This window comes from Acinonyx jubatus, chromosome B2 (genome assembly GCF_027475565.1).
Source record: "Acinonyx jubatus isolate Ajub_Pintada_27869175 chromosome B2, VMU_Ajub_asm_v1.0, whole genome shotgun sequence".
Lineage (NCBI taxonomy): Eukaryota > Metazoa > Chordata > Mammalia > Carnivora > Felidae > Acinonyx > Acinonyx jubatus.
In genome coordinates this window covers 106,399,160-106,413,005 of record NC_069385.1, presented here as the reverse complement: position 1 = coordinate 106,413,005, position 13,846 = coordinate 106,399,160, and the positions used below count along the sequence as shown (strand labels likewise).

Sequence of the window (13,846 nt, the reverse complement as noted above, 5' to 3'; positions counted from 1 at the left end):
TCAAACTTGCAATCAAGAGATATTCAAGCAGCAATTAGTTAGGACTAGTGTCTCCTTCCATTGCAACCTCACCTCCATCATATTTTCTTTAGTGTAAGATTATATTGGGAGTGCTTGGGTGGCTCAGTTGGTTAAGTGTCTGACTCTTGATTTCAGCTCAGGTCATAACTTCGCGGTCATGAGATTGAGCCCCATGTTGGGATCCGAGTTGCATGGAGTCTGCTTAAGATTCTCTCCCTCCCTCTCCTTCTGCCCCTTCCTGCTCTCTCTCTTTCTTTCTCTCAATTTCTCTCACTCTCTCTCATAAATACATACATACATACATACATATTTTAAAAAGATTATATTGGAGTGGCCTTGGGCATTTTGGGGACTTCACAAAATGGAAAGTTCAGTTGAAGAATATATTTAGTTTGGGTTCAGTGGGATATATTTGTGTGGTTCTAAGTCGTTTCTGGTAATAATGACGTTGTTGTTAGATGTCCTCATGAAGGACTGATTTCTGGTAATAATCTTGCCATCCATTGTGCTGACCTAAAGGAGCAAGGTCAAGGGTCTAGTGCAATATAAATGTGTCCCACGGCACTAGGCACTAGACGTATGTGTATCAAAGAGGAGAGTCAAGGTTTGAAATATAGGTAACCAGAAGCTAGTCTGTGGAGAATTCTCCCAGTTACCAGATATGGAAAAGTGCAAGCAGAGGGTTTGGTTCTTACCAATGCTTATTCAAAACAGAAGTTCTCTCCTATCAGAAGTATACTCAGTCATGCAGCATATACAGTAACAAAGGCACTGTACGTTTTTAAGGGGAAGTACCCCAAATACACTTTATATATTTATAGTTTATCAACTTGTTGTAGTTCTATAAGTAATTACATTTTTGTAACTCCCAATTCTAAAAATCAAACAGTGATAATTGCATTAGTGGAGAAATTATCTTTCTCCTGTCTTATCAAAAAGTATATTACAAGATTGTTGTAAAATGGAGCAACGATCAAAGTGTATGTAGTCCAAAAAACGCAGGGGGAGAAAGTATTGGAGAAAGGTGGTGGGTGCTTAATAAAACAGTAAGTCACTTTTCTGGATTTCTGATATTTGTGGTATTTGACAGCTTTTTTAAAAAAAAGTTTTTTTAATGTTTATTTATTTTTGAGACAGAGAGAGACCGTGAATGGGGGAGGGTCAGAGAGAGAGGGAGACACAGAATCTGAAACAGGCTCCAGGCTCTGAGCTGTCAGCACAGAGCCCGACGCGGGGCTCGAACTCACGGACCGTGAGATCATGACCTGAGCCGAAGTCAGACGCTCAACCGACTGAGCCACCCAGGCGCCCCCTTGACAGCTTTTTTAAGTTGGTAATTTGATTCGTTTTCTCACTGCAAATGAATATTCGCTTCCGTGTCTAATTTTATATTCATAATTGTATAACTGTTTGTTAGGAAGGCTCCTTGATTGCCCCAGCTTCGGGCCCCGGAAACCTAGATCTGCCCCTGCCCCTCACCTAACCCTTGCCACGAGCATATTTTCATCCTCTGCCTCTTCTCCACCCTCCCAAGTTCAAATGGCCTCTCTGTGGGCTCCTTGGCCTCCCATCCGGCTTACATCTCCTTCCCAGACTCTTTGCCTCCTTATTCCAAATTCCATCTTCGCTGCTACCTGCTGTCCCCCACTCAGCTCTGCTCACCCTCAGCTCTGTTTTTCCAGTTCAATTCCTGGAACCTAAGCGCAGGACAGAACCCTCCCCCCTCCCCCCCTCCCCCCCTCCCCCCCTCCCCTCCTCCCCCCCTCCTTGCTTGGAAAAGGAGTTCAGGCTGGCAGTGGGGACAGCTTGGAAGAGTCTAACCTATTCCTTGATCAGGTGCTCTATGCCTCTCGGGGGAAGAACGGGCAGAGAGCCTGAAATGCTCAGTCGGTCACACCATGGTGGCTTAGCCATAGGAATTCACGCTCTAGACCATCACAACAGCAGGGAAAATGAGCTCTCCTCACCTGGTAGAGGGCATACATAATCTGAGAATTCAAATTTGCGAATTTAAAACTCAGAGTGGGCAGGGACAAGGGAGGAAAACAAAGAAGGCTGCTGTTCAAAAGCACTTTCCTAAAGGCCTCCTGTATCAATAACCCTGCAACCCCTAGGGAAAGGTAGGTTTGGTACAGGTTAGCCAGCTACACTCTTGCTGTTTTGCTTTGCAAATGCAGGCTGAGAAGGCTTAGAGGCTTAGAGGCTGCTCCACCGGGAGATGGAGGCTAAACCTGGGCCATCTCACTCACAGTCATCTTGCCATCTTTTCCCCGTCCTGGGGAGATACACGTTTGTCATCTTTCAAACAATGATGTCTTAAACGTATGGCCAAGCATAACATCTCCCTGGGAGTTGTGACAATGATAAGCAAACAAATGTTACAAATGCCCAAAAGTATTCCTGTGGCTAAATCTTACCTATGCTTCTACAAGAACTTACTCCTCCCTCCTCCTTCCCTACCTCCCTTCTTCCCTCCCTTCTTCCTTCTCTCTCATTTCTTTTTTCATTTCTAGCAGGCAGGGGACGTTGGGTAACAGAAGACAATGAGATTCCCCCAACTATTGAATTATCTTCAGAGAGAAGGAGTTTAAGTGCACTCATATATCAAGTAGAACAACACACAGTTAAAAATCTGGGCTTTGGGGGCACCTGGGTGGCTCAGTCGGTTAAGCGGCCGACTTCAGCTCAGGTCATGATGTCGCAGTCCGTGAGTTCGAGCCCCGCGTCAGGCTCTGTGCTGACAGCTCAGAGCCTGGAGCCTGTTTCAGATTCTGTGTCTCCCTCTCTCTGACCCTCCCCTGTTCATGCTCTGTCTCTCTCTGTCTCAAAAATAAATAAACATTAAAAAAAAATTTTAAAAAATCTGGGCTTTGGAGGCCAACAGACACAGGTATGAGTCCTAGTTTCAATAGAACCTTCAGGTCCAGGCAAAAGCCATCAAGCTGGTTCTAGGAACGGGAAGAAATTTCAACAAGTGGCAAAGCATTGGGTTGGCTAAATCATCTCAGGGGCAAAACTATAGATTTCATACAGACTCAAATTGTCTCTTCTTTGTCATAAAAGTAATTTTTTTAAGATTTATTTATTTTTGAGAGAGAGAGAGTGAGAGCGTGCAAATGGGGGAGGGGCATGGAGAGAGGGGGACAGAGGATCCTAAGTGGGCTCTGTGCTGACAGCAGAGAGCCCAGTGCGGGGCTCAAACTCACAAACCGCAAGATCATGACCTGAGCCAAAGTTGGATGCTCAACCAACTGAGCCCCCCAGGTGCCCTGTCATCAAATTAGTTTTTGATGTACTATGTTAATAGCCTCAGTCAGAAAGTTTAGGACACATGGATTCCACCGTATGGAAGGTTATAGTTACTCTTTCCAAAATGTTGAGACATGCTGGTTTCTACAAGTTCAAGTTTTCTTGACTGATTTCTTTGCTCCTTTCAGAGGCCAATGTGTGCTGCAAATCTGTAAGAGGAGGAAATCGTGGGTAATTTTTCTCAAAGTTCTTTAGCCATAGGATCCATTTTTTTGTGGACTATGTCAAGGAAACAGTGTTCTGTGGGGTATGCTTTTGGAAATAATCACCAGTCTTAGGAGATCGCACCATGGCTATTGACTGTATGTATCCTCAACAGCAAACCATTTTTGAGCCACATGGATGTCAGCAGGCTGGTTTTTTAGTTGCCCCTTGATCCCTGTCTACATCCCTCTGGGTCCCTGTGAGTCCCCGGGACCATATCCCTATGCAGAGCCACCAAAGCTCATCTACTCAACTGAAGATAACTGTCCTCACATTGTGGACTACTGCAGAGTGGTCTAACTGGCCCTTGTGCTGTTCAATGCTCTGTGCTCTGGCCCTAGTTCTTTGGTTAAATCGAATTTTCTAACATAAATAAAATGGGGAGATGTTTTAAAAAAAGATCTTCTAAGAGATGGAAGCCAAGAGAGTATGCCATCGGTCCAAACACCAAATAAACTTGGCATCCTGAGATATTCAACCGCATCGTGTCATTACTCCTGCTAATGGGAGACAGTGCCCGCTAATTGCCAAGATTGAATCATTCCATCTGAGGGCAGAGTTACTAACAGAGGCCAGACCAATTTACTGCTCTCTAAATTTTAGAAATGAAAATACTGATAGATGCATAAACCTTCCAAACACAAGGATAATATTTCAATAGTAAGTAAATATTGTTGCCAAGAAGATGGGTGTTTTCTACTTCCTCGCCATGAAAGGAGTGTACGGGCTCTGAGGCACTTTGGCTTAGGTGGCAGCCAATATATTTCAGGCAGAATGCCCTCTCCTAGTAGGTCCCCCTTTCTCTTAAAGCTCTTAAGGTCAAAAACTGTCTTTGACATTTGCAGCAGATTCTTCCACTTGCATCTGTATATAGATCCCAAATTATTCTAAAAATAACCAAAAAGAAGAAGTAAGAAAAGAGTGACAGCCTCCCTAAATCATACATATGTATATATGTATATAAAAATCAGAAGTATATACAGTAAAACCTTGGTTGGCTAGCATAATTTGCTCCAGAAACGTGCTTGTAATCCAAAGCACTTGTATATCAAAGTGAATTTCAAGAACCATCGGCTCATTTGTGATTCTGTGACGTCGCATACTACTCGCATTGTAAGACGTCTCTCGTTTATGGAGTTAAAATTTATTAGAAACGTTTGCTCGTCTTGCGAAACACTTGCAGAGCAAGTTACTCGCATTCCGAGGTTTTACTGTATTTTGTATCTGTATGTAAAAGTGTGTGTGTGTGTGTGTAATATACATAATCTCATTGAGGCGTCTTTGAGATGAAGAGGCAGAATTTCTGAAAATGGCAGATACCAACTACCCAAAACGTTTCTGTCTCAGCTATCAACAAAGGCTCTTTCTCTGAACTCCTAGAGCACTTCACTGAACAACCTATTCAGTAATTGTCACCTCTGCACTAGTGATGGCTGTTACTCTCTCCTCTGAGCACTTGCGAGCTTCTTCCGCGTTGAAAACATGCTCCAGCCCCTTGATGGCATGGCAAACCCATGCTGGAGGCTCAGTCGGTGTTTGTGGGACTGAGTTATTTCAGACCTGCTTGGTAGCTCTGCCTCTACCATTATATCAGTATGATTGGGGACGAATTATTGGGTTGGGGTTTCTCTCCTTTTTTTCTAAGTGCTCCTCCCTGTGACCCGTGGCTGGGGACATCTATAAATGTAGGGCGATGGGGTAACCAGCCACATGATATGCTTAGAGAATGCTCGAATGGCTTTCCCTTTCATGCTGTAACTCCTGTGACATGTCAGCTGAATCTCACAACAGCAATCCCTTGTATTTGGTTAGTGTTTTACATTTTACACAATACTGTCTCCTATATTTTCTTTGGATACCCACGGTTACCTTACCAAGTAGGAAGAGTATATATTATTCTTACATCAGAGATATGGAAATTGGGACTCAGGTACATTCATTTGACTAATAGCACTCGGTTAGCTATGAATTCAGCCTATGTTTTCTTTCCACTATAGTCACTCTCTGAGCTTAGGCATCTGGGCTGTGAAGTGGGTCTATTCTTTGGGTGGGGTGAGATGGTATTTAGACCCATATGTTCGGCCTCTTTCTGCACAAGCATTCAGTAAACGTGGTTAACGTCTCACACATCCGGGTCCCAGGGCTAACGTGATACCAGAAAGTAATCCAGTATTTTCCACCATGTACTTCATGAAAGACTAGCATGATGAGATTTCCCTGAAAAAAAGAAAATCTTGCAGTCAAACCAATTATGTTATGTTTATATTTAGGACCCTTTGTGCATGAAGTATTACTGGCACATTTCTGCCCACAGACCCTCCTGAGACCCTCCTGCTGAGAAGCAATATATGAAAGTATGAAAAAGACAAATTCTCACAAGAATAAAGAAAATGGACAAAGTCACTAACAGACAAGGGATGTAGACATACTTGTAGAAGGCAGCTAGGAGCATGCCAACGGGTGATAGGGGACACAGAAAGCTATTGCCCAGAATAAATCCCAAGGGGGCTACAGAGGAGGTGGGGACCATGCTTCCTGCCAGGACCCTGGAGAAACAGTAGACTAGCACATGGCCAGTGGGTGGGAAGCGCAATGTGGGGTTCAAGTGGAGTGACTCATTCAAAGTCTGTCTTGGAACAACCACACTGGATGACAGCCAAATGCCTCCCCCAGCTGGAGGTGACATTTACCTCCAGGCTCTAAATGGAAGGTTCTTCTCAGGAAGCCGTCTGATGAGCAGGGGGAGAGCTCAAGCTTCACGGTATGGGCATGGCAGCACCGGGGTAAAGCCTTGCTCACTCTGGCATTTGGAAATCTGCTCCCTTCCTGCTCACCCTGAAGTGAGGATGGTTGATTTGACTTCCTCTGTCTCTCTGCCTTCATAAGGTGGCATGGGACCCTTTGACAAAGGACCAATTAGAAAATAAGGCCAGAATTATTAGGAATTAAAAATGTATCTGCTGGGGCGCCTGGGTGGCTTAGTCAGTTAAGCGGCCGATTTGAGTTCAGGTCGTGTTCTCGTGGTTGGTGAGTTCGAGCCCCGCATTGGACTCTGTACTAACAGCTCAGAGCCCGTAGCCTGCTTCCGATTCTCTCTCTCTCTCTCTCTCTCTCTCTCTCTCTCTCAAAAATAGTAAAATATAAAAAATTTTTTAAAAAACATACCTGCCAAATATAAAAAATCAAATAGAGCTGCAAAATAAAGAAAATCTTTCAGAACATAGAGGAAAACAGAGAGAGACGGATAATATGAGAGAAATAACAAGAAACAGAGGCCAAACCCGGAAGGGACAATGTCCAACCAATCGGAGTTACGGAAGGTTTGGAGAATACAGACAGCAGGGCCCTGCCTGACACACCACACACTCCGTATGGACATTCTTGTGCCAGACCCCAGATAGGCAAAGCCCCTGCCCCTGGAGCTGGCCAGCATCCTAGCAGCACAGGCAAAAACAGTCAAGTGCAATGCCAGGGGTGGAAAGGAAACAAGAAGATAAGGGAACTGGGCAACAGGAGGTGCCGCCGGCTTGGACGGTGAGGAGGTAACACCGGACACTGAATCAAGCGAGGGATTGAGCCAGTCAGTGTTTGTTGCGCCAAAGAAAGGAGGAAAGTGCCCAGATGGAAGAGGGATATGGTGCTGAGCAAGGACCACCTCACAGTTCTCACTTGTAAACTGAGGGCTCCCACTAGATAATCTCCGAGCCTGTCGTGGTTAGAAAAGGGCCTTCGCTCCCACCCAGTAAATCCACTTTAACTGGTGAGGTCAGCATTAGTGGTTTCCACACATCACGTCTGATGATGTGTTATGAAACACCAGGCAACGCTTTATCTCAGCCTGTGCTTCTTTTCTGGGCGAACTGTTTCCTCCAGAGGTCCCAGGACTGGGGTTTTATACTGTGGCTATTTTTAGTCGCTGTCCGCGGTGGCTGCTGGGACCTATTGCCTCAAGAGGCTGACGAGAACTTCCCCCCCACCCCCCCCCGGGGGGAGGAGGCATTCCGTTCTGTAATCTTGCCCTGTAGAGCTCTCTAATTGAGATTTGACGATTTCCAACTCAGAGAACTAGATACTTCCTTCATGCATTGCGAGATCAGGTAGCTGTGCTGTGTATTCAGCAGTCAGCAAGAAACTAAGTTATTTTGGTCGGTAGATCCATAGCTGCTATTCAAAACCTTTTTGCTGAAGTAAAGGGGATTGTTTTGCTCTGGGTTGACTGATGCTTGGAAAGTGTTGGTTGAAGGAGGTCCAAGGATGATGCCCCTCCTACTGATTTTTCACAAGAGCTTCCCAGGGCCTGTGCCCCCAACGCATGTTCCTTCCTTACCAGTCAACCAAGACACCGACTGGCATTCAGGGAAGCAACTCGAAAGGTCTGGTCGGGAGATTCTGAGCTAGCTTTTTAACCTGTTAGTGCTGACACTTCCTTCTCTGCTCCAAGATAATACAGGCAGGAGCGGCTGTAAAATCCCCCACTGCCAAAATCATCTTCCCAAAGCACAGTTCTGACCTTGCAACTTCCTAGTTCAAAACCTTCAGAAACTCCCTGCTGTAGACCAAATACACTTTATAAATCTTAGCTGCCATTCCAGGCCTTCTTCAGTCTCCAACACGATCCCCAGGTATAATTTTGTTTCTCCATGCCTCTACCTTCAACCCCCATATGCTCCATCCAAACCATATCACTGAATGTTCCCTATAAAGGTATTTTTCCACTCCCATGCCTATTATGGACTGACTGTGTCCTCTCAAAATTCATATGTTGAGGCCCCGAGTCCCAGTGTGGTAGTATTTAGAGATAGGTTCTATAAAGAAAAGGTTAAATGAGATCATATAGATTAGATTACCAATTAGATTATTGTCCTTATATCAAAAGAAGAGACACCAGAGAGCCCATTCTCCTCCCCATGAGGACATGGAGAGAAGGCTGTCATCCATAAGCCATAAAGAGAGCTGTCACCAGCCCTACCATGCTGGCACTTGGACCTTAGGTTTCGAGCCTCCAGAACCGTGAGGACATAAATGTCTGTCCTAAAACCTCCCAGTCTGTGGTACTTTGTTACACAGCCCAGCTGACTGATACAGTGTCCTTGAATGTGCAATCCCTCTTCACAGAGTGTCCCTTTCACTTTCCATTGGACCAAATCCTTCAAAGAAATTCTTCCTTTTCTGGGAAGTTTTCACAGATCTTCTTAGCCAGTAATATCTTCCTTTTACAACTTCCCAAAGAACATTGTCAGCACTTTAAAATTGTTTTCATTTTCTGACTAATAGTTACTTGAAAATATGAAATCTTTCCTACTGAACTGAAAGTCCTTGAAGGCAGGGACCTTGAAGGCAGGTACTTGAAGGCAGATACTCATCCGTGTGTCTCCCATAATTATCTAACCATCATCTTTAACATGTGAAAAATGATATCTGAGCTTTCTCTAGGCATGTGTGAAATGCTTTCTGCATTTAGTTGGAATCTTCACAGTCACCTTACAAAGAAGGTATTGTTATTCTCATTTTTAAAATAATGACATTAACTGTATAATTCCACTTTTATGAAGTCTCTAGAATAATCCAACTCATCAAGACAAAAAAGCAGGATGGTGGTTGACAAGGGCCAGGGGAAAGGGAATGGAGAGTTAGTGTTTAATGGGTACAGAGTTTCTGTTTTGCAAGAGGATAAGAGTTCTGTGGGTATATGGTGGTGACATAGCATGACAACGTGAATGTATTTAATGCCACTGAACTGTATGCTTAAAAAAATGGGTTAAGATGTTAAATTTTATGCTAGGTGTATTTTCCCACAATTTTTTTAAATAATGAAACTGAGTCGCAGAGAGGTAAAGTAACTTGCCCAAGGTTGTCCAGCAAGAAAGGGGGCATGCTTAGATTTGAGCCGTCTCTGCCCACTCTTCTTGTTTTATTTCACTTTGGTGTATCTTCTTTCTCCATTGTATAAATTCTGGTGTTCCTCAAAGCTCTATCCCTAGCTTTCTTAGATTCTGGGTTCAGAATTAGAAAACGATGAACTGTCTGGGTAAACAGAGTAGAATAATGTGCCCCCTGCCTAAGCAGCATCCCTACAACAGCTGGTTTCTTGGGTAGACTTGAATGGATGCCAGCCCTGCCTCCCTTAGACCAGCACCCCTGCATGAGGTGTAACCTGCACAAGAAGTGGTGTGTGTAATGTGTTGTCCCAGCTCATGAGAGCCAACTATGTACATCTGTTCCCAACTTCCTGTTCAGTGATGCCACACCGGCCGCTGGAAATTGGCTTTGGTGGGAATATTTACATTATGGAAACCAGAAAATACTAAAAATGAAGACATTTCTTCCTAGAGAAACTGTTGCTAAGATTTACCAGCACACTGCTGTGCACAACGTACAAACTGGCTTTATTGGGGTCTCTACTCTCCTCTGGCTTGAACTTCTTTACATCAGTTGCTATGGCTGTTATTTCCATATGCCAGCAAGACCTCTACATCTATTGTCCCTCTTTCTACTTTTAGACCCATAGGTCTGCCGCCTTATTGGGCACATCAACCTGTATATGCCAGGGCACATTAAAATGTTGAAAACAGCTCCCTTCCTTCAAATTTTCTCTTCCTTAAACTATAGTGTCACAATCCCCATGGTCTTCCACATCCAACTAGGTACCCAGTCTCAGAAGTTCTGTCTCCTAAATAGTTTTCACTGACTCCGTGTTTGTCATTGCTTTCTGTATGAGTTCAGACTCTCATCATCATCATCATCATCGTCATCATCATCTCTCACCTGTAACATAATATCGACTGTTTCTCTTAGCCGGCTAACTGGTCTACCTGCTTCTTCCATCCTCCTTATTATATCAGAGGTTCGCAGCTGTGCAAATGGAACCCATCATTATTCTGCTTAATTTTTCATGATACCCCATTCACTACAAGGTAAAATCCAACTTCCCTAGTTTAGCACACAAAACCTTTCACAGTAGGGCCCTAACCTTGATTTTCAGTGTCATCTGCTGCTTCCTGAAACATAGTCTGTGAACCACTTGCTCATTCCAAATACCCTCAGATTATTGTTACTGCTATCAGATTGCCTTCCTCTCCCCTGCTCTACCTGGGTTCCCACACGACCTTTAGAATCCAACTCACGTGTCGAGTTGTGAAATCTTCCTGGGCTTCCTCCCTCCTCCTGAAAGATCAACCCCTCCTTCACCACACATTGTCACCTTGCACGGTGTCCCTCTTCCCAGCTATGTTGAGTGTTTGTGAGATTCCTGTTCATTGGTATAATCTTAGTACCTCACAGAACTCCTGGCATATAGCAGATACCAAATATAAATTACCTGGAGACATAAATTTGAAGTGAAGTAAAACGATTTCTGTTCTTAATGATTAGAAAATGTAGAAAATCTTTCCATATCTTGAGCTCATGTCATGTATCCGTGATTCAGTTAGGCACTTCACTCTGTGCTCTCTGTGACTAGCCTCTGTGGTGAGGATCACACCATATCCTCCAAATAGAGATATTAGTGTTCAGCGATGTCAGTCGATTTCCTTCGAAGTTAAAGAGTTAGTAAATAGCAAATCTGATATTTGCATGCAATTCTAACTCGAAATTCCATGCGTTCCCCACCACTCCATGACTCGATTGAACAAGGAAGACCTTTGTAGGAACAAATAATGATGACTAAACGTAATCGGGGCGATATCTGGAACATGTGCGAAGTTCCATGGGCACAATCTGCAGGGAGCCACTGAGTCTGAGTGGGAGGGGACTTGGAGGTGAACTTGTGCTCTGTGCCAGATATTGCTTACTCAAACCTTTCCATGGCTGGAATGACTGCCCTCTACTATACGACCAAAAAATATTACGCTTCTTAGACTCCCTTGCAGTAAGAATCTAGATGTCTGGTTTCCCCCAAGCAAATGCGCTATGTGTGGGAACTGACTGGCAGAAATGAACCTCATGTAGCAGCAGGGTGCACGATATATGAGATCTGATGGCGAGCACTGTGGCAGAGGCATTGGGTTTTCCGGGTTGCAGGTCTGGTGGAAGGTTTAAGGCCTAGCCCTAGTATCACAGAGGCCAGCAGCGGAAAGCAGCAACAGCGGGCTTTCCTCTAGAACCGTCCCAAGATATCGTTCAGTGTTTCTCCAGGCTGTTTCGTCCTTGGAGGCATAGCACTTAACCCTGGCTCCTGGCCAACCCAGAAAAATCTGTGAATTCCCTAACACTGTGTAATAAATCCCTCTCTTCTTAAACTCTTAGCGTGGATTCTCTTGTCTGCCACTAAGCCTGCTTACCAATACAAGTACTGTCGACACAGTGATCGGCTTGCTGCCCCCCATCCTGGAGAGATTATTACAGAAGCGTGTAGCCTATCTTAGCTGTTTCACGAACAAGGCCACACGATCCATCGATCAGCAATTTGAGCTCCATGTGAGGGTTTAAAGCAGATACATATTTGTGTTATTCATATTGTTTTAGTTTATTTTTAAGTTAATTCGGATGGTATGATATTATTGTTCTAAGCAGAGCCAGTTCAGACTGGAGGGAATCCTGCCTCCTTCTTAATGTGAAATTAGCCTGAGGAACTGAGTAGCAGCGATGTGGCTCCTTCTCAGAGAGGGTGGTAATAAATCCAACTTGCTGGGATACTTGAGCAAGCTCCTGCCGCATGCCAGGCATTGAGTCAGATAACCATGGTTTAATCTTCTGAGCAAGTCTGTGAGATGGGCATTGATGGAAAATGAGGCCCAAGAACTTAGGACGTTTGCCCTAGTTCAACTGGTTTATAAATGGCCTCGTTGGGACTATCACCAGGGTTGGACACAGAAGCCCACGGTCCTTCCATGTTGCCACTCTGCCTACAGCGGGAGCGAGGAAGTGAAGCAGGATCATCGTCCCTCTTACACCAATGAGATGCTCATTAGAATGAAAAGTCCCGGCAACAAGGGAAAGAAAGGCAATTGAGGAGAGATGGCAGGCATGGTTTGTTCCCTCCCCAAGAGCACTTCCCTTCAAACTTCCTTAACATATCCTACTTTTCCAGGTGCTCAGGGGCCCTCTTTACCTTGAAGAAGGTGGACTCAATCCCTGTTCTACAGCGTGGCCTCCCATGTGACTGAGAAGTGAGGAGGGCTGCTCTCAACCTCATCGTGGAGTCGGTTGACCTCACCCCAACAGCCAGGCTCCAGGACTCTCACCACACATGAAAAATAAAACCCTGCTTTTAAAGCCATTGTCGTGGTTCCTGTAACAAGCAGGCAGAAGCCCTTCTTGCTTATACAGGGGTTTATAATTCATAGGAAGTCTTAGGAGTGTTTGATGAGATCGCAAGAAGACATGAACAGGAACCCACCCAGAAAGTGAGGCTGGGAAGTTCTATTACGTCCTCATCTCAAGCTATGAAACCACTGAGAGCTTGAGCAAACCAGAATCACCTCTTCAGCAGATCCTGGTCAACGCGCTCCCCAGCATCATTACAAGGCATGGGCCAACCATAATCCGGGTTGGTTTTGGCCTGACGTGCTGTGTCCCGAGATGGCAAGGACGGGGCAAGGCTTTGCAGGTTCCTCTGCATTTCCTAGGGTATCGTTCTCTTAAAAGAACCAACGAAGTGATAGACTGCTCTCGTTAACGCCATGACAGCGGGGACTGTGCCTGAGGCATTCACCACTGGACCCCCGACATCCGGCCCTAAGACAGGCACAGAGGAGACACTCACTAAACATCATTCGAATTGGATGGAATTGAATTACGTTAGCGTCGCCAGTAGATGTCGGGACCAGGATTTGACTCACATAGTCTAGTTCCATGGTTTCTGCTATAAAACACTCTGATGAACTGCCTCCTAACATGACATAGGATTAAAAAGGACAATGCATTGCTGAGGCCTGGAATCTCCTCCCTGATTCCTCCCTGCCACCCCAGTGCCCACATTTCCTTCAAAGTTTAAGACCTGCTTCCTACGTGAAGCCTTCCCAGATAAATCCAGTCTCCTTCATCTCCGAATGCCTTTCGTGCGTATTGGGTACTATGCATCATATGTTCGAGAAACTGTCTTGTATCAATTTCTAAATGCCTTATAATGTTAATCCTTCTTGCTGAGCCAGCTGGTCACAGTCTCACAGAAATAATCCCATCGGAGACTGCTTTTCTGTCTCTCACAGTATCAGCACGTGAAGTACAGAGTACATGCTCTATAAAGATTAATTGACCTTCGATTTGAAATGGATGAAAGGGATGCCTACAAAGGGATGGGCAATTAACCTGAGCTCATTCTCACAGCTATTAAATTTTTTATTATAGAATAAGAATCACGTTCACAAGAGAA

General features: G+C 44.7%; 1 protein-coding gene and 1 long non-coding RNA gene across 5 annotated transcripts in view; one reads left to right on the top strand and one right to left on the bottom strand.

The window, feature by feature from the left end:
• LOC106974004 (uncharacterized) overlaps positions 1–13,767 on the top strand; it is a 37,947-nt gene extending 24,180 nt beyond the window's left edge. Inside the window, exon 3 of one of the 2 annotated variants that reach the window (XR_008298578.1) lies at positions 12,563–13,767. This is a non-coding gene — a long non-coding RNA (uncharacterized LOC106974004). Of the gene's footprint in view, positions 1–3,458; positions 4,513–12,562 lie in introns of those variants that run through there. The other variant, XR_008298579.1, reaches the window with a different exon arrangement.
• Positions 1–13,846, bottom strand: part of CLIC5 (chloride intracellular channel 5) — a 159,802-nt gene that overhangs the window by 133,925 nt on the left and 12,031 nt on the right. The gene's annotated exons all lie outside the window — the stretch shown is intronic.